Raw genomic sequence first — 27,915 nt, forward strand, 5'->3', positions numbered from 1 at the left:
ACAAGCATAATATTCATCTCAGCCCTGTATGGCATATGATTGCTGTCAAATGCTGTCTTCTTTGCACCTGTAATTTTGGCTTTCTTCAGGGATAGGATAGAATGACTATGAGAGGCTTTTAACTTTGGCTTTTTCATAGAAAAGTTCAGGTATAAATTGGAGCGTTAAAAAAAAACATCCCATGAATTTCAACAGTTATCAAGTACTGGCTATCACTTTGTGGTATTTATTTAAACTTACCTTGTACTGCATACTGATCATAATACAGAAATTACACATTAATACTAAGAAAATGACAATACGTTAAACCGTTTCCATTTCATAAAGTCTGGTACAGAGGCATGTGACTCACAAACCTATATAACTGCACAGCACATACGATTTCATTCTTTCCTTCTTCCATTGCTCCTGCTACTTTCACATAAATGTATGTCTTTCTGCCAACTCACCTTCACGTGTGTGCGTGCTCAGTTGCTTCACTTGTGTCCGACTCTGTGAGCAGAAAATGTGTGGAAACTCATAAAGCCTTAAAAGAAATAAAGAAATTTTTAATGTGACCCCATGGACTCTAGCCCACCATACTCCTCTGTCCATGGGATTCTCCAGGCAAGAATACTGGAGTTGCCATTCCCTTCTCCAGGGGATTTTCCCAACCCAGGGATCAAACCCAGGTCTCGTATGTCTTCTGCATTGGGGCTGGGTTCTTTATCGCTAGCGCCACTTGGGAAGATGGTGCTACTTACAAATGATTTTCCAAATTATATCTTTCACTTGAAATTGCCTTCTTCCAACCCAACATCCATTCATGATAAGAAATGTTAATAAATTAGGCCTAGAAGGAGCATATCTCAATAAAGGCCATATATGACAGGCCCACAGCTAACATCATACTCAGTGTTGAAAGTTCAAAAGCTTTTCCTCTAAGATCTCAAATAAGAGTGCCCACTCTTACCACTTATATTCAGTATAGTACTGGAAGTCCTAGCTAGGGCAATCATGTAAGATAAAGAAATAAAACTTACCCCAATTGGAAAGGAAGATGTAAAATTTTCTTTATTTGCAGATGCCTTAATTTTATATAGAGAAAATTCTAAAGACTCAATCAAAAGAGTGATAGATGATCAGTGAATTCAGTAAAGTTGCAAGATACAATATCAACATATACACAATTCAGTAGCATTTCTGTAAGCAACAAAATTTCTGAAAAAGAAATAGATACCACTTAAAGTAGCATCAAGGGCTTCCCTGGTGGCTTAGACGGTAAGGCGTCTGCCTGCAATGCAGGAGACCTGGGTTTGATCTCTGAGTCGGGAAGATACCCTGGAGAAGGAAATGGCAAACCACTCCAGTATTTTTGCCTGGAAAATTCCATGGATGGGGTCGCAAAGAGTTGGACGCAACTGAATGACTTCACTTTCACTTTCTTTTCACAGTAACATCAAACATAATAAAACACTTAGGTATAAGTTTAACTTAGGATGTGAAAGATCTCTGTGCTGTAAACCACATGACATGGATGAAAGAAATTGAGGAAGACAAATAAATGGAGAAGTACCTCATTATTTGTGGATTGGAAGAATTAATACTGTTAAAATGTTAATATTACTGAAAGCCATCTATAGATTCAGTGCATTCCATATCAAGATTCCAATTACATATTTTATAAAACTAGAAAAAATTTCTGAAATTCATACGGAACCACAGAAGCCCTCGAATAGCCAAAGAAATATGGAGAAAGAAAAAGCAGGGGCGGGGGGGTCTCACATTATTCTTTCTGATTCCAAGGTATACTGTAAAGTTATAGTCATCAAAACAGCATGACACTCATAGAAAAGAAACCAGCAAGTAGACCAGTGGAACAGAATTGAGAGCCCAGAAATAAACCCAGGCATATGTAATCAACTAATATTTGACATAGGAATGAAGAATACTCAATGGAGAAGACGGTCTCTTCAATAAATGGTGTTACAATAATTGGATTTTCATGTGTGAAAGAATGAAATTGGACCCATATCTTATACCTCTCAAAAAAGTTGAACCAATCAATTACGGATTTAAATGTAAGACCTAAAACTAAGAAACTCCGATAAGAAAGCACATTAACAAAATTTCTTGATATAGATCTTGCTGATGTTTTGGATATGACACCTAAAGTACAAGCAACAAAATAAACAAATGGGATTATATCAAACTAAAAAGTTTCTTTACCATAGGAAACCATCAAAAAGTGTAAAGACAACCTACAGAATGGGGAAAAAAATATTTGCAAACTATATATCTGATGAGGAAGGGTTTAATGTACAAAAATATAATGTACTCTTGTTACTCAATAGAAAAAAAACCCCAAATAACCAAATTAATGGTCAAAAGTCTGAATATGACATCTCTCCAAAGAAGATATATCAATAGCCGGGTTCATAAAAACATGCTGAATATCATTTAGGCATTTAGGGAAATGCAAACTAAAACTGCAGTGATATAACACCACACACCTTTTAGAATGACCATAATTAGAGAAGAGATAATGCTGGTGTGGATGCAGAGAAAAGGGATGTGTGCACTGGTTGGTAGGGTTGTTAATTGGTGCAGTCACTATGGAAATTTTATGGAAGATCCCCAAGAAATTAAGACCAACTACCATGAGAGTCCCTTATACTGCAAGGAGATCCAACCAGTCCATTCTAAAGGAGATCAATCCTGGATGTTCATTGGAGGGACTGATGCTAAAGCTGAAACTCCAATACTTTGGCCACCTCATGAGACGAGTTGACTCACTGGAAAAGACTCTGATGCTGGGAAAGGTTGGGGGCGGGAGGAGAAGGGGACGACGGAGAATGAGATGGCTGGATGGCATCACCGACTCTGTGGACATGAGTTTGAGTGTACTCCGGGAGTTGGTGATGGACAGGGAGGCCTGGCGTGCTGTGATTCATGGGGTCGCGGAGAGTCGGACACGACTGAGCGACTGAACTGAACTGAACTGAACTGAACCATGTAATCCAGCAGTTCCACTTTTAGGAAATATCTAAAGGTAAAAAAAAACACTCAATAAAAGATATTTCCACCCCCATGATCATTGCAGCATTATTTATAGTAACCAAGACATTGAAACAACCTGTGTGTGTGTCAACAGATGAATGGGTAAATAGGATGTGGGGGGGGTGTGTGTGTGTGTGTGTATATGTATGTATATATATAAAAACATATAATGGAGTATTATTCAGTCATTATAAATGAGGAAATCATACTATTTATGACAACATGGATAGACTTGAGGGCATTATACTAACTGAAATAAAGACAGATACAAATACTATATGATCTCACTTGTATATTGGATCTTTTAAACAAAAAAAAGGTGCCTTTTTCCTTCCTTGCTAAAATTTCTCCTTTGTAATATTTGTTTCTGGAAAATACTCTGGAATGGAGTATCAGTTCAGAGATGATACAAGGGAGATTTCTGGGTGTATGGTAATGTTCTTTTTTTATGAGCTCATTATTACCTATATAGATGAATTAACTTTGTAAGAATTGAGTGCACTGTGTACTTACTTGCATGTGGATTAGTGGTGTGTTTGTCAACTGATTCTAGGGCTTTGGATGTGAAGGCCTGATCTGTAGTGTTTGTCAGTTCCCATGTTGTAAATATTCCCACCGGTTTCAGTGTTTAAAAAAGAGCTTGCAAGATTCTTAAAATTTAACAATTGGCTCTTATGAGCTGGTAATGAGCTAACTCCAGCAACTACTGATAATTGCATTTATAATGTAAAGATAAACAGTTTTCTATACTCCTAAGACAATTAGGGCAAATGTAGTAAATTCAAATAGTCCCATCTCATTCCTCTGTCAGCATGGAAATCTTCACTCATTATCATACAGAGTTATCACTTTCCCTGTATATGAGTTTAATACTGTATTTATGTTTTTGTTCAATTGTTATTAAATTTTTATGTTTGAATGGATCAGTATTAAGTTTTGTACGTTTATACATTTTGACAATGTCATTGTTCTGTAACTGATTTTGTGACAACTGAGGATGATGGCAAAGAGAATCATTGTGTTAATACTTACCCTGAGGATAGACTGAAGATACTGTCTTGATTAGCTATAATATATTATGTGTGATTCATTCTAAACGATCATGCCTCATAGCTCATAATTCATGAGTTCAGAAGTCTTTATAGAGGGAAGCACAGTGAGTGTTTCACTTAATGTGTTTGTCCCGATGAAATACATTATTCATCATGCTGTTTTTTATATTTTTAAATCTGTGTTTCAGTTATAGAGGCTTTAGAACAAATTCATTGGTACTTGTTTTTAAACCTGCTTGGATCAGGTGGTGTTAGTTTTCATAAGGTCTGATTCAGAGAGAAAATTGCAGTTTGGAAATTTATCTTTTCTGTATTTCACATATATTCCCAAGGTCAGTTTTAAGATGATGTTTTTAAAATGTCAGCTGTGGATGCAACATTTCCACTGTCTACATAATTGAAAAGGGATTTGAATATGGCTCTTAAAACTATTTTGTACGTTTCCAATTTGCCAGTGGTGATAAAATCTTGCCAGAGCCACAGAATATGTTGCGGTGCCTTTCTGTTTAGGTTCTAACATTTAAACAGCCTGAATAGTATTTGTAAAATTTCTTTTGTGGCCATATCAAGAGTCTTCTAGAAGCAGTCTGTCTCTCCCTTTCCAATCAATCAATCAATAATGTATAAATATATGTAGTACATAAATATATATTTATATGAAAATCAGATCAGATCAGTCGCTCAGTCATGTTCGGCTCTCTGTGACCCCATGAATCACAGCACGCAAATATACCTATATAAATTCCCATTAAATTCTTCACTCAGTTTTAAAATTCTTTCTTTTTTGTCCCTGTACCATCTGCCATTAGATAATGTTAAATAAATTCTAAAAAGACTCCAGTTACCATTAATTTCTACTCACATATATCAGCAGAAAACCTGGTCTATAGCTCTTTAACATATTTTAGCAGTTTTCTCTCATTGTGAATGTTTGTGGACCTGACTCCAACAGACCTGACTTTGCTCCACTGTTTTCGAGCCATTTCAGTATGTTACCCAGTACTCTGAGCACCTGGTTCAGGGCAGGTGTCCAGAACATATGCATGCATATACATTAGTCCAGCTTATCAGAATCCATGTTCAAAGTTTTGCTCCAGTGTTGGCAATGGGTAAGTTTGGAAAGCAAGAGGACAATAGCTCACCTTTCTGAGAAAGTTTTAATTCCCTACCAAAATTTTGTTTCCTAGCAATGGACAGGTACTTTAAATGGTTACTTTAAATTTCTTTGCCATAAAGTTTCAAGACATTCTTCACACAAATTAGAAAACTGTACCAGTAACAAGCCAGTCTTTTCTTCCATTTTGAGCTAAGTTGGCATAATTGTTGAGAAAGCCTGGGTTGATATAAGTGAAATATATCATCAGTACTGGGATACTCTGCATTTAGGTAGTCACCTGGACCATAAACATGGAATCAGAAGAAGTGAGGTCTTGCTCTGCAGTTCTTTGTAGTATCTTGGGCCAGTGACTTCTTTCTGAATTTTAATTATCTGAACCGCAGTGTGGAAAAATAATACCAGTCCTGCCTATTTCATGAGTTGCAATAGGGGTGAAAGGAAATACGACGTATTTGTGAAAATAATTTAGAGCTGTAGAGTCCTAAAGGTGTGGGTGGTGCTTGATACTCTTATTTGTATAGCATAAGTCGGAGATTCATGACTTTCTTGTATGATGTCACATCCAAGTCAAGTCTTTTAAGAACTGAAAGTGACCACGAAGGTCATTGACTCTAACATGTGCTTGGTATGTGGCTTTCTTCCATAAGAGTTGGTTGATTACTTTAGCACTGTATCTTGAGTACTCTGTGCAATTTCTTACTGCATGTGGCAGTTCATCCTGTTTCCAGGCTTATCTAGTTATATTAAAAGTTCTTTTCTTGAGCATAATCAGTAGATTTGATAATGATCCAAACTAATAGGTGTATCTCATATTTATTAAAATATCATCCTTTGTGAGGTCATTCTTCTATCAAGTCCCTTAACTCTTCACTGTGTAGTTTCTTAGACCTGGGATATAAGAACAAAATGATATACAGGGATTTGAGAAAGATTGTGCCATTATTGAAGTAGGATAAAAGCTTTATTACTTGAAAAGATGATGCATTGCTCATTTTAAAAACATTAAAGCATGCAAAGCCCCATCACTTCCCTGCCTCATACTTGGTGAGCATTATTTACAGCATCTGTGTGTGAATATATGCAAGTAAATAGAGATGTTTTTGCAAAAGTAGGACCATATTTATATTTTGCTTCTAATATAGAGTTTTTTTTGTTTGCTTCTGATGTAATGGAAGGTTTAGAAATTGGGTTTAAACCAAAGGAATTCACTATTTTTAAGTTAATATCCTTTCACCAAAGTGATTCTATTACTTGAGAATTAAGAGAAAGACCAAAAAAAACACTCCCCTCTTTGAATTCTGGTATTTCTGTCTTTTTTAATGACTGAATTTAACTCTAAACAACATCTTTTGACTTTTTGCTATGAAAGATGGGTAGATTAATGACATTTCTTTTTAGCTTGCTTTTCTTCTCTTATTTTACTGTCTTTTTAAAATTTAGGTTATTAATATTTCTTTTCTGATTGTTAACTATAATTATTAAAACTATTTAGTCTGAATTCTTCTTTTTCTTAGAAGTATGGAAACACTGCTTTATTGTCACCTGGCATTTGGTGTCACTGTGAAGCCTGAAGCAAACTGATCTTTGCACTTGTTCTTGTTTTGCTTTTTGTTCAGATGTCCATGGGCTATTTTTAGTAAGCTAGAAAGAAGTTCTGTAACTTCATCATAAGTTGTTCTTCTTGTTTTTTCTCATTCTATCAGTTTTTCTTGGATCTTGCCATTTAACTCTGAGAAGCAGACTCTCATTTTATGTCTTCATATTTATGTATTGGGCTTCCCTTGTGGCTCAGCTGGTAAAGAATTTGCCTGCAATTTGGGAGACCTGGGTTCAATTCCTGGGTTGGGAAGATCCCTGGAGAAGGGAAAGGCTACCCACTCCAGTATTCCGGCCTGGAGAATTCCATGAACTGAAGGTATCTTTTTCTTTTGTTTTCTTCTTTATTAACTCTGAAGATAGGTATAACATTTCTCCTTGGTTTGTTGTATTATCTTTAACTTTCTTATTTCACTTGTGTTCTTTCCCATTCAATATTTTTTCCTGCTATATTTTCAGTCAAATTCTTTGTTATTTTTTAGTTCCTAAAGTGGCTTTTCATCTCTATAGTATTTTATAACCCTGTCCATTTATTTTCATCTGATTCAGATATCTTGTAAAATACATCATTTAGGTCCTTGTACTTCTTTCCTGAACATTATTTTCTTTTAAAACAAGAGCCGTTTGTGTCAATCATTACTATTATTATTGGGTCTGTGAAGTGTAATTTAAATTCTTCATCTGTTTCCTTGGGTAGTTCTTCTTATGATGTTTGTTCTTCATTGGCCTCTTTCTTCCCTTTCTGTCTTGCTTTTGATATTTGCTACTTTTATGCACAGTTTCCTTGAGGTCTGTCTCAGGTTTTTACCCATCTTTGAATGGGGCCAGTAGTTTCCAATGTGGCAGGTGGTATTGTGGGTAGGGGCACCAACCGTTTTGGACAGGAGCTAGCTGTGATGGTTAATTTTGTATGTCAGCTTGACTAGGCCACAGGGTGCCCACATGCAGCATTATTTCTGGGTATATCTGGGAGAGTATTTCTAGGTGAGGTTGGCATTTGAAACAGTGGACTCAAAAAGCAGATGGCTCTGCCCAGTGTGGTGGGCATCATCCAACCTGTTGAGGGGCCTGAATAAAACAGAGTGGAGGAAGGAAGAGATTAGTCCCTTCTTAGCAGCTTAAGCTGGGACATTAGCCTTCTCCTGGTCTTGGACTTGAATGATCAGCTCCCTTGGTTCCTAGGCCTTCGGACCTGGACTGGAATTACACCACTAGATTTCCTGGTCTCCAGCTTGTAAATGCAGATCATGGGACTTCTCATTCTCCATAATTACATGAGCCAATGTTTACAGTAAATCACATATCTCATATATAGATGTTTCGTGTTCAGGTGCTCAGTTGTGTCCAACTCTTTGTGGCTCCTTGGACTGTAGCCTGCCAGGCTCCTCTGGCCATTTAATTTTTCAGGTGAGAATACTGGAGTTGGGTGCCATTTCCTACTCCAGGGGATCTTCACCACCCAGGAATCGAACCTCTGTTTCTTGTGTCTCCTGCAGTGGCAGGTGGATTCTTTACCACCTGCCATATACCATATATATATACTATATACCACATACCATATATATACACACACATATACATGCATACACACACACATATATATGTGTATATATATAGCTCCTATTCCATTTTTCTGTATAGTTCTCACTAATATAAAATAAGCTGTCAGCATTCTGTGAGTGAAACAAACAGTGATGTACCAACTAACTGCAGCATACCTAGTGAGCTCAGGATTTTGTTTCCTCCATGAGAAAGCCAGATGTATCTATTTCATATCAACACAGAGTAACAATTTGGAAATCCCTAGTTAGACCCTGAAGCCAGAGGCTGAAATACAAAGCAGGTACCCCCAAGTATATGAGTATACCCCAGCATTTCTTCTGTCAAAGGAAATAATGCATACACAATTACTGGCCTGAAAAGCAGATTTTCCTAAAGTCAAACAGACACAATTAACATGACTTAAAATGATGAAAATGACTATTTTAATGAGAACATAGTAGCTAGCAGACAATATGCAAGTGCTTTAGCATTTTTTTCTCATTTGACTTTCACAGTAACTATATGGACATATAAAATTAACCATCACATCTATGCTGTAGTGTGAATGGGTTTGGTAATCATACACTTAGAATCTGTAGAATCTGTTATTTGTTATTATTGGGCTACAAAGACATTATATTTAGACCCTGATTTTCAAGGTTACATCATCTCAGGAAAAGGCAAATAAGTTACTACAATCTTGATTTGGAGTTGGTGTGGGCCATAGATGGCTTCACTTGTGAAGTCACCTTTGACCTGGGCCTTGAATGATGTTGTCACATTGACTGGAAGAAATAGGAGAAAAAGTCATAATATTCTGTTTAAAAAAAAAAATTCTAAATAAATTCAAAAGTAGATTGTCTTTCCTTTGGACACAAAAGTGCCCTGCATAATTTCCTTTTAGAATTAAAGGTAAATGTAATATTCAGTGATACTATTCAATATTTCACCCCAAATCTATTGAGGCTCATTTATGTGTCTAAATGATTTTTTATTTCCCTCCCCCTCTCTCTCTCCTTTTATGTCTATCTCTCTCACATTTTCATTCTCTGGCCTTTTGATTATAGTGGCTCTTCAGCTAAGCTTTATGTCATCCTATTTAGAGTACATTATGAAAGTAGTTTATATAATGTATTTTGCCAGAAATTTCAGGAGTGATCATAAAAATGATATGAGCATCTTTTAAACATAACCATTTCAGTTGAACAGTTTTGATTTAATGAGAACATCAGAGTATTAAAGCAACAGGGTGATTTGTTGAAATATAACATCTATGTGGTTAATTTTGTTATTATCAACATCTGTGCATTTTTTTTTTTTAAGCATAGACTCTTTCACTTTTCTCCTGTTGATGTTAGCTGAGAATTAATTTATTACTGTTCTTGAAACAGACATTTGTTTAGTAAAATCACGAATAATTATTGCTCAACAAGTGAGAGTGATTCTTCTTAGCTTATACATAATTTGGTCCTTCAGTATAACTTATGGCCTAATAGAAGTAAAACTCACAAATATTACAGTTTAAGAGTCAACTGGTTACTTATATGTACCATGCTTTGTTTTCCTGGAATTTTAGATCTGGTACCAAGTTCTGTATCAGGCAAGGTTTACTCAGAGAAATAGAACCATGGGAGTGGGAGAAAATGTGAGATTTATTATGAGCATTTGACCATATCTATTTGTAGAAATTAGTTGAGCAAGTTAGGCATGGTTGTTGCTTCTGTATTTTGGATATTAGGCCTAAATCTACAGGGCAAGCAGTCGGCAAATAAGGTGCTGGAGAACGGGGGTGAACTAGAAGCCCTGAGGATGAGCTGAATCCACACAGACTCCTCACTGCTCACTAGGCTCTAACCTCCAGGATGCTCTGGGCCGCAGGGGAAGCGGGCGCCTTTGCTGAGTCAGACATATCGAGGTCGAGAATCAGATAAGCTGATGGAGAGCCTGTAGGCCGGCCCCGCCCCTGAAGCACAGAGCGACAGTGGGCGTGCACTGCATCCACCTCTAGAGCCCTGCAACCATCTTCCTCCTGTGATGAGAACAGGAGGGCTGCTGCACTTCTGCCTCCTTGAGTCCCACCAACACGTTCCTTGTAACCCAGGAGCAGTGCTGGCAATGCAGGTGGAGCTCAGCCAAGCTGTGACGGTTCATGTCCTACTGAGTCCATGTTGCCCATTCTCTCCATTTTCCTGCAGGGGTCTCCTTCCCAACTGTTGCTGCTTTCTGATTATTGGACGCCATCCATCTTTTCTGATTCCTGCCTTCTTAGTTGTTACTTCGTTCCTGTCCCAGGACTCGAAGCACTGTACTTGGGACCCAGGCTTGTAGTCGAGATAACCTTCCACACAGAAAAGTCTCACCAGCTCTGGACAGCCACCTCCCTGGATTCACTGTTTTTGAGCTCTGCCTATCTTTTGAGAAGCAGTAGGATCTCTGCTTATCTTTTGAGAAATAGCAGGACCCTTTTTGGCCTCATGGGGTACTTGACCAGTTTTTGGTGTCATTCTGCTTCCTGTATTTTGATTGTTCATCTATTAACGTCAGAGAATGGTCAGGCTTAGCCCAGGACCATGTGGCCATGGGGAGCTTTGATTGTGAGCATGGGAAGATCAGACATACCTTGAGAAAGAGGGGAGATTCTGATTTTATACATGGTGAAATTAAGTGGAGTATCTGAATGTTAGGGGTTTTTCCAGGTGGTTCAGAGTAAAATTATGAGGTGAGACATCATACTCAGAGGGAATGAAGAATACCAGGGACAGTGTAGGTTAGAGGTGAAATTGACAGGCAGTAACTAAACACAGTTGCTGGAGAGCAGCTAAGGACCAGACATGTGTTAATTCACACTGGGTTCAGGAACCAGCAGGCATTAACACACAGGGAAGAATAGGGTGGATTATTACAGGGCAAAGGGCAAAACTGATGGGAGTGCAGAAATGGGAGCATGCTGGCACCAAGGAAGGTGGAGCCTTCTGGACGGACTGGGAGGTCAAGTGGCTCTTTGTCTTACATGTCAGCTCTCCAGTGTTGGGGAGGGTTCCTCAAGGTCTGTGTTGAATCATGGTACAGGACCAAGAAATCCAGTACAATGGACATTCCTGGAATAGGAGTAAACGAGAACATTTGGTGAGGTGGATGAAGGTCAACAGGAAAAAATACTAGCCTTTTACTGAGCTTGAGGAGGGAAAGAAGAAAAGCTTTTGAAAGTAGCTTGCCTTCAATTCCCAAAATTCCACCCATAACCCCAGGATGGGCTTGAATCTGATTTGTGGTTTAGAGGAAGTTCAGAAGTAGCATCCTAATCTGATAGAGAATAAGAGCAATTTGTTGTTTTTCAGGTGCCCAGTTGTGTTCAATTTTTTGTGATCCCTTGGACTGAAGCATGCCAGGCTTCCCTGTCCTTCACCATCTCCCAGAGCTTGCTTAAATCCATGTCCATTGAGGCGGTGATTCCATCCAACCAGCTCATCCTCTATTGTCCCCTTCTCCTCCTACCTTCAGTATTTCCCAGCATCAGGGTCTTTTATAATGAGTCAGCTTTTTACATCAGGTGGCCAAAGTATTGGAGCTTCAGCATCAGTCCTCCCAATGCATATTCAGGGTTGATTTCCCTTAGGATTGACTGGTTTGATCTCCTTGCTGTGCAAGGTACTCTCAAGAAGCTTCTCCAACAACACAGCTCAAAAGCATCAATTCTTCAGCACTCAGCCTTCTTTATGGTCCAACTTGCACTCCATACATGACTACTAGAAAAGCCATGGCTTTGACTAGATGGACCTTTCTTAGCAAAGTAATGTCTCTGCTTTTTAATATGCTGTCTAGGTTGGTCATAGCTTATCTTCCAAGGAGCAAGTGTCTTTTGATTTCATGGCTGAAGTTAACCATCTGCAGTGATATTAGAGCCCAGGAGCAATTAGGTTGCTAAAAAACAAGTTCAGATATTGGTAGAAGATACCAGTTTATATTTTTACATTTATAAGGTGTGTGTGGGCAGTGCAGGGGAGAGGTTGATTGATTCTAGTTTATGGGTTGATGGTTGCTAGATTTTTCTGAGCTTTAGTTACTTTTTAAATTTAATCACTGCATTACTTTTAAACTGAACTGTAAATGAAATCCACATTCCTTAAAGACCAGGATCACACAAATTGAGACACGTTGCCTGGCTGTTCCCTTTATGAACTCAGTTCTTTCCATTGATGACTACTTTTCATGGAAATTAATGTTTCTGACCTTTAGATGGACATTACCAGATTTTACCATCACCAGATGGTAAAATATTGGAAATCAGATTGATTATATTCTTTGCAGCCAAACATGGAAAAGCTCTATACAGTCAGCAAAAACAAGACCGGGAGCTGACTGTGGGTCAGATCATGAACTCCTTATTGCTGAATTCAGACTTAAATTGAAGAACGTAGGGAAAACCACTAGATCTTTCAGGTATGAACTAAATAAGATAATTTACGATTATACTGAGGAAGTGACAAATAGATTCAAGGGATTAGATCTAATAGAGTGCCAGAACAACTATGGATGGTGGTTTGTGACATTGTATAGAAGGCAGTGATCAAGACTCCCCAAGAAAACGAAATGCAAAAAGACAAAATGGTTGTATAAGGAGGCCTTGCAAATAGCTGAGAAAAGAAGAGAAGCTAAAGAACAGAGGAGAAAAGGAAAGATATACCCATTTGAATGTAGATTTCCAAAGAATAGCAAGGAGAGATAAGAAAGCCTTCCTCAGTGATCAGTGCAAAGAAATAGAGGATAACAATAGAATGGGAAAGACTAGAGATCTCTTCAAGAAAATTAGCGACACCAAGGGAATATTTCATGCAAAGATGGGCACAATAAAGGATAGAAATGGTATGGACCTAACAGAAGCAGAAGATATTAAGAAGAGGTGGCAAGAATACACAGAAGAGCTATACAAAAAAGATCTTCATGACCAGATAATCACGATGGTGTGATCAGTCACCTAGAGCCAGACATCCTGGAATGCCAAGTCAAGTGGGCCTTAGGAAGCATCACTATGAACAAAGCTAGTGGAGGTGATGGAATTCCAGTTGAGCTATTTCAAATCCTAAAAGATGATGCTGTGACAGTGCTGCAATGAATATGCCAGCAAATTTGGAAAACTCAGCAGTGGCCATATGACTAGAAAAGGTCAGTTTTCATTCCAATCCCAAAGAAAGGCAATGCCAAAGAATGTTCAGACTACCGCACAATTGCACTCATCTCACATACTACTAAAGTCATGCTCAAAATTCTTCAAGTCAGGCTTCAACAGTATTGTACTGTCAACTTCCAGATGTTCCAGCTGGATTTAGAAAAGGCAGAGGAACCGGAGATCAAATTGCCATCATCCATTGGATTATCAGAAAAGCAAGAGAGTTCCAGAAAAACATCTATTTCTGCTTTATTGACTATGCCAAAGTCTTTGACTGTGTGGATCACAGCAAATTGTGGAAAATTCTGAAAGAGATGGGAATACCAGCACACCTTACCTGCCTCCTGAGAAATCTGTATGCAGGTCAAGAAGCAACACTTAGAACTGAACATGGAACAACAGACTGGTTCCAAATTGGGAAAGGCGTACATCAAGGCTGTATATTGTCACTCTGCTTTATTTAACTTATTTGGAGAGTACATCATGAGATATGCCCGGGTGGATGAAGCACAAGCAGGACTCAAGATAGTTGGGAGAAGTGTCAATAACCTCAGATATGCAGATGACACCACCCTTATGGCAGAAGGCAAAGAAGAACTATAGAGCCTCTTGATGAAAGTGGAAGAGGAGAGTGAAAAAGTTGCCATAAAACTCAACACTGAGAAAACTAATATCAGGCATCTACTCCCATCACTTCATGGCAAATACATTGGGAATCAATGGAAACAGTGAGAACCTTTGTTTTCTTGGGCTCCAAAATCACTGCAGATGGTAACTTCAGCCATGAAATCAAAAGATGCTTGCTCCTTGGAAAAAAGGTATGGCAAACCTAGGCAGCATATTAAAAAGCAGGGACATTACTTTGCCAAGAAAGGAACATCTAGTCAAAGGTATGATTTTCTATTAGTCATGTATGGATGTGAGAGTTGGACTGTGAAGAAAGCTGAGCACCGAAAAATTGATGCTTTTGAACTGTGGAGTTTGAGAAGACTCTTGAGAGTCCCTTGGACTTATAGGAGATCCAACCACTCAATCCTAAAGGAAATCAGTCCTGAATATTCATTGGAAGGACTGATGCTGAAGCTGAAACTCCAATGCTTTGGCCACCTGATGCGAAGTACTGACTCATGGGAAAAGACCCTGATGCTGGGAAAGATTGAAGGTGGGAAGAGAAGGGATGACAGAGGATGAGATGGTTGGATGGCTTCCCTGACTCGATGGACATGAGTTTGAGTAAGCTCCGGGAGTTGGTGATGGACAGGGAAGCCTGGCATGCTGCAGTCCCCGAAGCCTAAAAGAGTCAGACATGACTGAGGGACTCAACTGAACTGAACGTATAGATAAAAAGGACAGACTCTCTTATTCATGTTTATAAATTTCTCTGTGCTCCCCAATGTACTCATTCTGCAGAGGAGAAAATGATGGACGTTGGTGGGAGTTTAGCTTCTTCCCAGATTTATATTTCTATCAGTGATAGCCTTCATCATTCTCTGAAATTGTGAGACACTTGCCTAAGGTTGCACTGCAGTTAGTAGAATGTCATGTATTTACTTTTTGTTTCATAACATGTATTTGTACATCATTTCTAAAAGTGCCATTTAGAAAGGCCCCAGTAGAGAAATAATCGTGGCGGTGGTACTTGTGAAGGTATTTGTTTGGGAGGAGGAGAGGTTGAGTGATTAGAGGTAGAGGAGAGTAAGCGAAAGTTGTTGTTTTAAGCAATGAAATGATTTCCACTTATAATGTCTTTTGTTTCTATTATGATCAGAAATGCTTGCTCATCTAACTAGGTAATTATTGCATCACCATCTCACCTCTTAATTCTCTCCTTAGAATTTGAAGAAAACAGATATCAGATTTTCAGAGGTGACCCTGACATGCAGTTTCACAGCTTCCCAGCCCACTGCGGGCTAACTTGGTGCAAATAATCAAGGGGCGATAGAAAAGGCCAAGAGATTTCTTTGTTGCAGCTCAGAGTGTGAATTGACTCCGCTTGCCTATTTCTAATCAATTATGCAACAGCGCTTATTTTTTATTTTGCTGAAAACAATATATGTTGTTGTAATGCAAGAATTTAATTATAGTGAAGTCTCTAGTGCTTTTTGAATGAGAAATTAAATCTCCATGTTACTTTGCCTCTAACTGTGAAACTGAGATACTGCAAAAGCCCCAGCAGAAACTGCTGGTAACGTTGCTGCTGCTACTGCTAAGTCACTTCAGTCGTGTCCGACTCTGTGTGACCCCATAGATGGAAGCCCACCAGGCTCCCCCGTCCCTGGGATTCTCCAGGCAAGAACACTGGAGTGGGTTGCCATTTCCTTCTCCAATGTGTGAAAGTGGAAAGTGAAAGTGAAGTCGCTCAGTCGTCTCCGACTCTTAGCGACCCCACGGACTGCAGCCTACCAGGCTCCTCCATCCATGGGATTTTCCAGGCAAGAGTACTGGAGTGGCTTGCCATTGCCTTCTCCGGCTGGTAACGTTAGCTGATCTTTTATTATTGAAATATGTTGAGCAGTTGAGAGGTGAGACTAAAGAGACCAGTGGGTTAGTGAATTGTCATTCTTTTTATGCTGGTTCCATCTTGTTCACCATTCAGGGTCTACGCTTCAAGGAAATGATGTTGTTGCCCTCAAGAGCAGCTTCATTCTAGATTTTTCTTCTCAAGTAGTGTTGAAAATTTCAAACATTTATATTAGAAACATAGAAATTTGAAGTTGGATGGTAGTATAAGAAATATCTCATTCAGGTGGATTCGTGTAAGTAAGATGAAAAAATCAATTAAAATGAACAATTAAAAAAGCAGTTTGCTCAAGGTGACAGCCTATTATATAGAGTGGGAGATTTTGGAGAAAGGAAGGCATAAAGGCAACATGATTACTTGTAGTTCACAGATTTTTGAAATCTAATTTAAGCAATAGGTTTACCTTTTGCCTGTTTTTAACTTTAAAGTGAAAAGTACCTGATGGATATCTTTTCAATGACTGTTTGAATAAACGATGGGTGGAGGATGAATGAAGACAAAGGAAAGAGCAGGAGAGAGAAAATGAGTCCAATCTCTCTCTTAAATTTCTCTTCTTTGAAAAAAGTGTTAAAGAGCGTGACCACGTATGAGGAAGAGAGAGAAAGATGAGATCCTGGATCGTTGGCAGGTGGATCACACAAAACGTGAAACACTGAAAATTTGTTAAGGTTGACTTTTCCAGTAAGTGGTAATTGAGGGAAACAGTGGTTTCCTGGTTTAAGGAGCTAACCATGTGGAAAGTGGCAAGAGAGGATTTTCCTAAACACTATGCTGATGACACGGAGAAGGCAATGGCAAGCCACTCCGGTACTCTTCCCTGGAAAATCCCATGGATGGAGGAGCCTGGTAGGCTGCAGTCCGTGGGGTCGCTAAGGGTCGGACACGACTGAGCGACTTCACTTTGACTTTTCACTTTCACACATTGGAGAAGAAAATGGCAACCCACTCCAGTGTTCTTGCTTAGAGAATCCCAGGGACAGGGGAGCCTGGTGGGCTTCCGTCTATGGGGTCGCACAGAGTCGGACACGACAGAAGTGACTTAGCAGCAGCAGCAGCATGCTGATGACATAAAAATATTCTGAATACTGCTCAGACTATGATTAAATATAATAACAAATATGAAGAAGGTATTTTCTTATATTAAGTGTTTATGATTATTAATGATAGACCAGCAATTTTATATTAAGGCATCTAGCAACATGACTTTGTTTTAATGGATAATATGGTGTTTTGGTAATTTGGTAAGTGTTCTGAGAATTTCCCCTCTGCTCTGTTTTTCTTATACTTTGGAAATTGAATTTTTATTGTTATCTTAAAATAATTGCTTGTGTTATGAGATGACTATGTAGTCTTAATAAAGCAAATTTTTAGCCAACTATTACTCATTTTATTTCAAAATTAGTAACTTTGAAAATTCCTAATCAATTTAAACAATTCTAGTTAAAAGAGTAGGAGTAGATGCTTTCTTGAAGTTACTAACTATGTGCTTAGTCATGTCCACCTGTTTATGACCCCATGGACTGTAGCAGGTCAGTCTCCCCTGCCCATGGAATTTTCCAGGCAAGAATACTGGAGTAGGTTGCCATTTCCTTCTCCAGGGCATCTTTCTGACTCAGGGACTGAGCTCATGTCTCCTGAATTGACAGGCAGAGTTTTTGACCACTGTGCCTCCTGGGAAGCCCTATTAAGTATTTGGTGGATATAAAAGAATCTGTGTGCTGTATATGTAAGTTATAAGTGCAAGGATATAGAGAAACTCACCTTAAAGAGTAGACTATTTCCAGTATTTGTAAAGATTCTTTTTAGTCTTCTTGGAGAAGGAAATGGAAACCCACTCCAGATTTCTTGCTTGGGAAATCCCATGAACAGAGGAGCCTGGCAGGCTACAGTCCATGGGGTCACAAGAGTCAGATATGACTTAGCAACTAAACAACTTTTAGTCTCAGACATGAGCTTTATCCTTGTATTATATTTAACTTGCTTTTTATGATACTTATATATAAGAACATATTCAGGAACTGCATATAGTTTACTTCATCTTGTTGAGGGCTATCAGATGAGTAGGGTTTCCCTGATAGCTCAGTTGGTAAAGAATCCACCTGCAATGCAGGAGACCCAGGTTCAGTAAGATTTGTTGGAGGAGGGATAGGCTACCCATTGTGGCTCAGCTGGTAAAGAATCTGCCTGCAGTACAGGAGACCTGGGTTCCATTCCTGGCTTGGGGAAATGCCCTGGAGAAGGGAAAGGCTACCCACTGCAGTATTCTGACCTGGAGAATTCCATGGACTGTATAGTCCATGGGGTCACAAAAAGGACATGACTGAGTGACTTTCACTTATTTAGGTACTTCCCAGGTGGTGCTAGTGGTAAAGAACCTGCTTGCCAGTGCAGGAGACATAAGAGCTGCAGGTTCGATTCCTGTGGAGGCAACCTACTCCAGTATTCTTGCCTGGTGAATCCCCGTGGACAGAGGAACTTTGTGGGTTACGGTCCATAGGGTCTGCAAAGAGTCAGACACGACTGAAGTGACTTAGCATATCAGATGAGTAGGGTTATGCTCTTTTCTTTTGTAACTTGCTTTTATTTCTTATATTTTGTTTTTGATATTCATCCACATTGGTGTATGTAGGTAAAATTATTTACTTCCACAACTGAATGGAACTGTATTTTATTATGACCATGTTGTAATTTATCCATTCTTCAGCAGCAGATGTTTCTATTTCTTGTAGCTTTTTTTTTTTGCTATTTTAAATAATATTGCTGTGTACAGTCATTTAATGTGTCTTGGTGCCCAGGTAAAAGGTTTCTCTGGAATATATGCCTAGGAATAAAATTGCTGGATTATAGAGAATGCACATTTTTAGCAACACTACATATTGCCCAGATGATTTTCCATATTGTTGCAACACTTAAATAGTGCTGTTTAATAGTTCCATTTCTCCACATCCTTACCAACTCTTGGTTTCTGCTGATATTTAGAGTTTTGTCCGTCTGGTGGTGCGTTAAATAGTGTTTCCTTCCAGCCTTAATGGTGATCTGCTGTTAGTAAAGGTTTATATGTTGATTGGTTATTTGGGTTTCATCTGTGGAATTCCTTTTCATAAGTTTTGCCTATTTATCTATTGAATGGTAGTCAGTTTTTTTCTCCCTTTGGGATAGATAAACAGGGTTTATTAAATACATTGAAAATACTTTCTCCAAGATTGTGGACCTTTGTTTTACTTTTTAAATAATGTTTTTATTTTTAATTTGGCTGAATATGTACCTGTTCTGTAGACTTCTTAAGTGGCGCTAGAGGTAAAGACCCCACCCACCAAGGGAGGAGATGTAAGAGACACGGGTTCGATCTCTGGGTTGGGAAGATACCTTGGAGAAGGGTATGGCAACCCACGCCAGTATTCTTGGCTGAAGAATTCTGTGGACAGAGGAGCCTGGCGGGCTGCGCTCCATGGGTCGTATAGAGTAGAACACAGCAGAAGCGACTGAGCATGCATGTATGTCTATTCTGTGGCTAGCATTTTTTGTGCATTTTGTCATGATGATTTTATATAGAATATTTGTATCTACTAAGTGAGTTTGATCTGTAATTTTCTTATACTGTTTGGAATGGAATTTGGTATCAATCTTAGAATCTTCCTGTGTCTATTGTTTGGGAGCATGTGAATAATTTGAATAATCTTATCTTTACATATATGGTAGAAGTCACTTATAAAGCTATTTGGGAGTAGACTTATCTTTGTGGCTAAAATTTGAACTTGAAATTCATTTCCTTCAGTGGTAATAAGACTAGGTTTTCAGTTTCTTCTTCAGACGATTTTAGTAAGTTGTATGTTTCTATAGCACTGTGTTTCTATATAGTTGTTCATTTAAGATTTTAATGTATTGGCATGAAGATTTTATTGGTTTGCCAGAACTATCATAACAAAATATAGACTCGGTGGCTTAAGTTCAGTCGCTCAGTCATGTCCGACTCTTTGCGATCCCATGAACTGCAGCACGCCAGGCCTTCCTGTCCGTCACCAACTCCTGGAGTTTGTCCATTGAGTCGGTGATGCCATCCAACCATCTCATCCTCTATCGTCCCCTTCTCCTCCCACCTTCAATCTTTCTCAGCATGAGGATCTTTTCAAATGAGTCAGTACTTCGCATCAGGTTGCCAAAGTATTGGAGTTTCAGCTTCAACACCAGTCCTTCCAATGAATATTCAGGACTGATTTCCTTTAGGATGGACTGATTGAATCTCCTTGCAGTCCAAGGGACTCTCAAGAGTCTTCTCCAACACCACAGTTCAAAAGCATCAATTCTTTGGTGCTTAGCATTCTTTATAGTCCAACTCTCAACATCCATACATGACCACTGGAAAAATCACAGCTTTGACTAGACGGACCTTTGTTGGCAAAGTAATGTCTCAGCTTTTTAATATGCTGTCTGCAAAGTTGCTGCTGCTGCTAAGTCGCTTCAGTCGTGTCCGACTCTGTGCGACCCCATAGGCGGAAGCCCACCAGGCTCCCCCGTCCCTGGGATTCTCCAGGCAAGAACACTGGATTGCGTTGCCATTTCCTTCTCCAATGCATGAAAGTGAAAAGTGAAAGTGAAGTCGCTCAGTCGTGTCCGACTCTTAGCGACCTCATGGATTGCAGCCTACCAGGCTCCTCTGTCCATGGCATTTTCCAGGCAAGAGTACTGGAGTGCGGTGCCATTGCCTTCTCCAAATATACTGTCTGGGTTGATTATAATTTTTCTTCCAAGGAGTAATCATCTTTTTATCACGGCTGCAGTGACTTTGGAGCCCCGCAAAATAAAGTCTGCCACTGTTTTCCCATTTATTTCCCGTGAAGTGATGGGACCAAATGCCATGAACTTTGTTTTCTGAATGTTGAGCTTTAAGACAACTTTTTCACTCTCCTCTTTCACTTTCATCAAGAGGCCCTTTAGCTCTTCTTCACTTTCTGCCATAAGGGTGGTGTCATCTGCATATCTGAGGTTATTGATATTTCTCCCAGCAATATTGATTTCAGCTTGTGCTTCTTCCAGCCCAGCGTTTCTCATGATGTACTCTGCATATAAGTTAAATAAGCAGGGTGACAATATACAGCCTTGATGTACTCCTTTTCTTGTTTGAAACCAGTCTGTTGTTTCATGTCCAGTTCTAACTGTTGCTTCCTGACCTGCATACAGGTTTCTCAAGAGACAGGTCAGGTGGTCTGGTATTTCCATCTCTTGAAGAATTTTCCACAGTTTATTGTGATCTACACAGTCAAAGGCTTTGGCATAGTCAATAAAACAGAAATAGATGTTTTTTCTGGAACTCTTGCTTTTTTGATGATCCAACAGGTGTTGGCAGTTTGATCTCTAGTTTTTGGTGACTTAAATAACAGCAATTTATTTTCTTAACGTTTCTGGAGGCTAGAAATCCAAGATAAGGTATTGATGAAATAGATTTATCCTGAGGCCTTTTTCTTTTGCTTATAGATGGCTTTTTTCTCCCTGTGCCTTTGCCTAGTCTTTCCTTTATTTACCAATCGTATTAGATTAAAACCTACCCATTTTACCTCGTTTTACCTTAATTACCTGTATAAAGGCTCTGTCTCCAAATACAGTCACATTCTGAGTTAGTAAGACTTTAACATAAAAAATTTATGGAAGATTCATTTCACGCAGCAACAAGGATGTTCATGGTTGTCCATTAATTACATCTTTAATCTTACCGTATTTATAGTATTTCACCCTTTTCAGTTTATTTAATTTCAAAATGATTGTTTTTGCATTTTTCACTTCTTTTTCATTTCCTGTGGTAAGTCTTGCCAGAGACACTTGTCCATTTTATATCTTTTCAAAAACCTCCTATTTTTGTTATTGTTGTTTCTTTCTGTTATTTTTGTTTTATATATATTCCTAGTTTTTGTCTTTAATTTTCTCTTGAGTTTATTCTCATATTCTTTGTCTAATTTAGTCACTGAACTAATTAATTTTTGTACTTTCGATTTCAGTGTATAATTAGCACAGCAATAACTCTTACGAGTTTTGATACGAAGTTTTGAACTATTTATTTTCTGTATTCCACTATAATTTTTCTCTGAGAGTCTTGAGTTATTTATAGATCCTTGACTCATATTGAAGTTGTGTCCTGATAAACCCATCATTATTTGAAAATATCTTGAGTTGAAAATTCATGAATATACCTAACAAACCAAGCATCATGGCTTAGCCTAGCCTATCTTAAGTGTGCCCAACAGTTAACATTAACCTACAGTTAATGGAGGTGATGGAATTCCAATTGAGCTATTTCAAATCCTGAGAAATGATGCTGTGAAAGTGCTGTACTCAATATGCCAGCAAATTTGGAAAACTCAGCAGTGGCCACAGGACTGGAAAAGGTCAGTCTTCATTCCAATGCCAAAGAAAGGCAATGCCAAAGAATGCTCAAACTACCGCATAATTGCACTCATCTCACACGCTAGTAAAGTCATGCTCAAAATTCTGCAAGCCAGGCTTCAGCAGTATGTGAATTGTGAACTTCCACATGTTCAAGCAGGTTTTAGAAAAGGGAGAGGCACCAGAGATCAAATTGCCAACATCCACTGGATCATGGAGAAAGCAAGAGAGTTCCAGAAAAACATCTATTTCTGCTTCATTGACTATGCCAAAGCCTTTGACTGTGTGCATCACAATAAACTGTGGAACATCCTGAAAGAGATGGGAATCCCAGACCACCTGACCTGCCTCTTGAGAAATCTGTGTGCAGGTCAGGAAGAAACAGTTAGAACTGGACATGGAACAACAGACTGGTTCCAAATAGGAAAAGGAGTATGTCAAGGTTGTATATTGTCACCTTGCTTATTTAACTTATATGCAGAGTACATCATGAGGAAAGCTGGGCTGGAAGAAGCACAAGCTGGAATCAAGATTGCCGGGAGAAATATCAATAACCTCATATATGCATATGGCACCACCCTTATGGCAGAAAGTGAAGAGGAACTCAAAAGCCTCTTGATGAAAGTGAAAGAGGAGAGTGAAAAGGTTGGCGTGAAGCTCAACATTCAGAAAACAAAGATCATGGCATCTGGTCCCATCACTTCATGGGAAATAGATGGGGAAACAGTGGAAACAGTGTCAGACTTTACTTTTTTGGGCTCCAAAATCACTGCAGATGCTGATTGCAGCCATGAAATTAAAAGACACTTACTCCTTGGAAGGAAAGTTATGACCAACCTAGATAGCATATTAAAAAGCAAAGACATTACTTTGCCAACCAAGGTCCGTCTAGTCAAGGCTATGGTTTTTCCTGTGGTCATGTATGGATGTGAGAGTTGGATTGTGAAGAAAGCTGATTGCCGAAGAATTGATGCTTTTGAACTGTGGTGCTGGAGAAGACTCTTGAGAGTCCCTTGGACTGCAAGGAGATCCAACCAGTCCATTCTAAAGGCGATCAATCCTGGGTGTTCATTGGAAGGACTGATGCTGAAGCTTAAACTCCAATACTTGGGCCACTTCATGCTTCGAGTTGACTCACTGGTAAAGAGTCTGATGCTAGGAAGAATTGGGGGTGGGAGGAGAAGGGGACGACCGAGAATGAGATGGCTGGATGGCATCCTCGACTCGATGGACATGAGTTTGAGTGAACTCCGGGAGTTGGTGATGGACAGGGAGGCCTGGCGTGCTCTGATTCATGGGGTCGCAAAGAGTCAGACACGACTGAGAGACTGAACTGAACTGAACTGGGTAAAGTCATCTAACACAAAGTCGGTTTTATAGTAAGTATTGAATCTCTCACGTAATTTATTGAAAACTGTTATAGAGAATTGAAAAGCAGAATGGTTATCTGGGTACAGAAGGTTGCATGTTGGTTGTTACCCCTGGTGCTTATGTGGTTCACTGGGAGCTCATCCTTTGTTGTCCCCTTCTCTTTCAGTTCTCAGTCTTTCCCAGCATCAGTGTCTCTTCAAATGAGTCTTCATTTCACTTCAGTTCAGTCACTCAGTCGTGTCCAACTCTGCTTAGTTATGTTTAAATGATAATTAGCTGCATTGTGTTGTACTTACAGTGTATTGTCTGCTTGATATTAATTATTTATAGTATTACGATATGGCCTACTCCCAGAGCAATTTTTGTAAATGCTTTGTGTTTGGAAATAGTGTATGATCACTTATTGTTATTATGTCACTTTGTTCAGTTGATAAAGCTTTTAAATTATTTTGCTTGATAAAGCTTTTAAATTATTTTGCTCAAAATCTTTATTGCTTAGCTAATCTATTCATGACTGAAAGAATGGCTTAAAAATCTCCATTTGTGGTCATGGTTCTTTTAGTTTTTCATTGTTTCGAAATAGTTTGGTTATATATATTTTGAACTATGCTAACAGATGCATACGCATTTAGAATTTTTAATATTCTTAGGGGATATACCATTCATCTCATTATTTAGTCATTTTCCTTTTTTTCATAATGTATTTTGTCAGAATTTACATACTCCATCTCCTTAGTTATTTCTGTGTTTCAGCATTGTGAGGACATTATTCCATTTCACTTTACATGCAGTCATAGTCTGAAAGACTGCAAGCAGGAGGTTTGTATGGTCCAGACATCTGAGAAAATGGCATGGACTTCTGTATAGAAAATGGATTGGAAGGTTGCAAAAAAATCTGGAGTTGGGTCTGTTATAGGACAACATGAGATGGTAGTGACTTGGCTTGGAGTCTTAGCACCTAAGATGGAGATAAAAATGTCTGGTAATTAGAACAGATAAGGGAGCACAAGATTGGGGAACCAAGTAGAGGGTTAAAAAAGAAAAAACAAAGCCCATGAAAGGGGTAGCTCGAGGGCCAGAGTGAGAACCCTTGGCAAGAAAATCCGCCACAAACACACCCCCCTCCCCTGATTGTTTCTGGGCATAACCAGTCAGGCGAGTGCTGGTGCCATTTCCCCTATTTTGTATAAGGAATAGCCAATCAGGCTCCAGCTGGAAGAGACAAAGTATAAAAAGGGAAGCCAAGAGGGATGGGGGCGCTTCTTGTGGCAGGGGTTGGGGGGCACAGTGGATCTGCCTATGTATCCGGAGGATCTTCTCCTTGCTTGAGCTGTTAGTGAGCTATAACTGAGGTGTAACAAGTTTGTTATGGAGAAGGAAATGGCAGCCCACTCCAGTATTCTTGACTAGACAATCCTGTGGACAGTGGAGCCTTGTGGGCTCCCATCCATGGGGTCGCACAGAGTCAGACATGACTGAAGTGACTTAGCAGCAGCAGCAGCAACTAGTTTGTTATTAGCAATACTGACTGCTTTTTGAAATCACTGGGTGGATGATGCTACTGGGAGGATCAGGTTTGCAAAACATGATGCAGTGTTTTTAAGTTGTGAGATTGGAATTTCCTGGGAGAAATCCACAGGGATTTTCCTGGGTGTATATTTGGAACTGTTATGTAGGAAGTCAGTGATACATTGATGCCACTAGAAGCTGTCAGAGTAAATGAGATGAGCCCAGTAATGTTTTTGGAAAGAGAAGAGAAAAGTGGGAGAGTAAAGCGTGCAGAGAACTGATATAAAACAAGTATGAAAGATTTGGATGCAGAAATATGATGAAATGCAGTGAGATAATATAAACCATTGATGGGATTTTTAAAGGCAATACTCGCTGCCTGTTAAAAAAACAGGAGAGTCTTCAAGTGAGATGATCATTGAAGAATTATGGCTAACGTTGAATAATTGTGAAACAAAATAATTCAACCAGGAGTTATACAAATAGTCACACAGAAAGAGAAAAGAAGAGCATAACTTTAGAAACCAATGAATAGCTATAGTTTAGGACAGAACAGAAAGGTCAGTTGGGGCCATTTTATAAAATATCTGATCACTGACTCGATGGACATGGGTTTGAGTGAACTCCGGGAGTTGGTGATGGACAGGGAGGCCTGGCGTGCTGTGATTCATGGGGTCGCAGAGAGTCGGACACGACTGAGCGACTGAACTGAACTGAACTGAATGCATTATAATGTTAGAGTACAGTTTAAGGTATTTGAATGGACTCTACTAGTGTACCTTGTAAAAGTGGCTGTCTCTGTATTATTAACCCATGAGGTCACAGTTAACAGTTTGTAGGTATATTTGATTCTTAATTTTTTCTTTTGATGTGATTAACTGAAATTCTTCTGAGGTGCTTTTTGAAAATCTGTTTCTTTTTAAAAAGAAATATTCAGGTTGTATTTCAGGAAGTTTATTAACACTGAATTCACTCATCTGATTTCACTTGTAAGTTACTTAAGTATGCATTAATTATTAAACTGTAGTGTTTAGGGGAAAAAAAACGTGGTTGAAATGATGCAGGGTAATTTTAGACAAACTACTTTGGCAGGCCTCCAGTAGTAACAAATAATTGAGAGTGAATAAATGGGATAAGCTTTTGTCTTTCCATACTTCCTCTGTAATTTTTTATTAGGATTTTTAGAGTTATATGGTTACTTTTGAATGACATACTTGATATGTACGTGATTAGAATTTAAGATTTTTAAATGGAAGTGCTTGCTTTGTTTATGAAATAATATTTTAATGAATAATGATTATTTTTGCAATTAAAAGTTCAGTTAAGTGTCAAGGTTGCCTTTCACTGAATCATTTGAGCAGTTAGCAAATTTTGTTGACTGTGTAGATCTAGCTCTTTACTGAGCCTCTGAAAAAGTAGAACATCTGTATTGTGTTCTTAAAAGTTCATCAGTTGCTTAAATAGCAAAATATTTAAATCAGTTTGCTGTTTATCAGTTATATTAGTGTGATGTTCATTCTGGTCCTTTCCCATGGCTTTTCTGTTCTGAATTGTTTCTTTTAATTTATCTCTTGGTCAAGTAGATTTCATTGTCGAGTAATTTTAAGAAAATATCTTAACACCGTGCAGTCCCTAAGATAGTTTATGTTCTGGCACATTAAACAGATACTTTTATACCCTAGTGTCAGATTGATTTAATAAAAGAATTGGATTATACTTCCCTCAGAGCTTTGTAAAACTTGAGTGTGCAAGTAGTCTTTTTGCATACTTATATGTTTATAACTTGGTTTGTTGGGCTTAGTTACTCAGTCTTGTCCCACTCTTTGCAACCCCATAGTCTGTAGCCCTTCAGACTCCTCTGTCCTTGGGGATTCTCCAGGCAAGAATACTGGAGTGGGTTACCATGCCCTTCTCCAGCGAATCTTCCTGATCCAGGAATCAAACCCAGGTCTTCTGCATTGCAGGTGGATTTTTTACTGTCTGAGCCACCAGGCAAGCCCAGTAACTTGTTTGGCTGGATCCTGTTATTGAATAGTTTATTTTATGAAGGACTCATGGGTGCTGTATTCCTTGACTTCTTGTATGTTTTACTATGTTTCTTTTCTATTCAAAGTATATTTTGCTTTGTTGTAAAATTTGGGGATCCCACTAAGACATCTGTAGACATTGCTATTTTGTCTTCTGGCAGGGAATGTTCCCCACAGAACAGTGAGTCTAGTTTGACCTCCTCACCTCCACCCCCGACCCCACCTGCCATGTGCGTGAATTTCTCTTTTCTGCCTGAACACCTGTAGAATGTTTTTTCTGTATCTGGAAGTTCAGTGACTGAAGGATATAATTCTTTTGTATCATTCTGTATCAATTTTTAATTGTCATTGCAATCTTTTTCCTTCTTGGTACGGGAAATTCATAGTATCATTACTTGAAATATTTCTCTGGTCAGTTTTGGGGCTCATTTCTAGCAAATAAGCACTTTTCGGTTTCTTCTCTGTGCCCCCTGTCTTTCTCCAATTTGTCTTTCTGTATATTCACTGGAATCAAGTCTTTTTTAAAAAAACACTAGAAATTCATTTTGTAGCCTTATCTTCTCTTTTCTAGCCATATCTCCTCATTCCCTTGGTGTTTT

The 27,915-nt window shown here is 38.8% G+C and overlaps 1 protein-coding gene across 3 annotated transcripts in view; it reads left to right on the top strand.

Annotated features, from left to right (window-relative positions):
• The window catches only part of KLF12 (KLF transcription factor 12), a 555,324-nt gene that overhangs the window by 175,673 nt on the left and 351,736 nt on the right, over positions 1-27,915 (top strand). The window lies entirely within an intron of this gene.

This window comes from Moschus berezovskii, chromosome 13 (genome assembly GCF_049115385.1).
Source record: "Moschus berezovskii isolate FMDL1 chromosome 13, NW_MosBer_1.0, whole genome shotgun sequence".
In the NCBI taxonomy this organism is placed as follows: Eukaryota; Metazoa; Chordata; class Mammalia; order Artiodactyla; family Moschidae; genus Moschus; species Moschus berezovskii.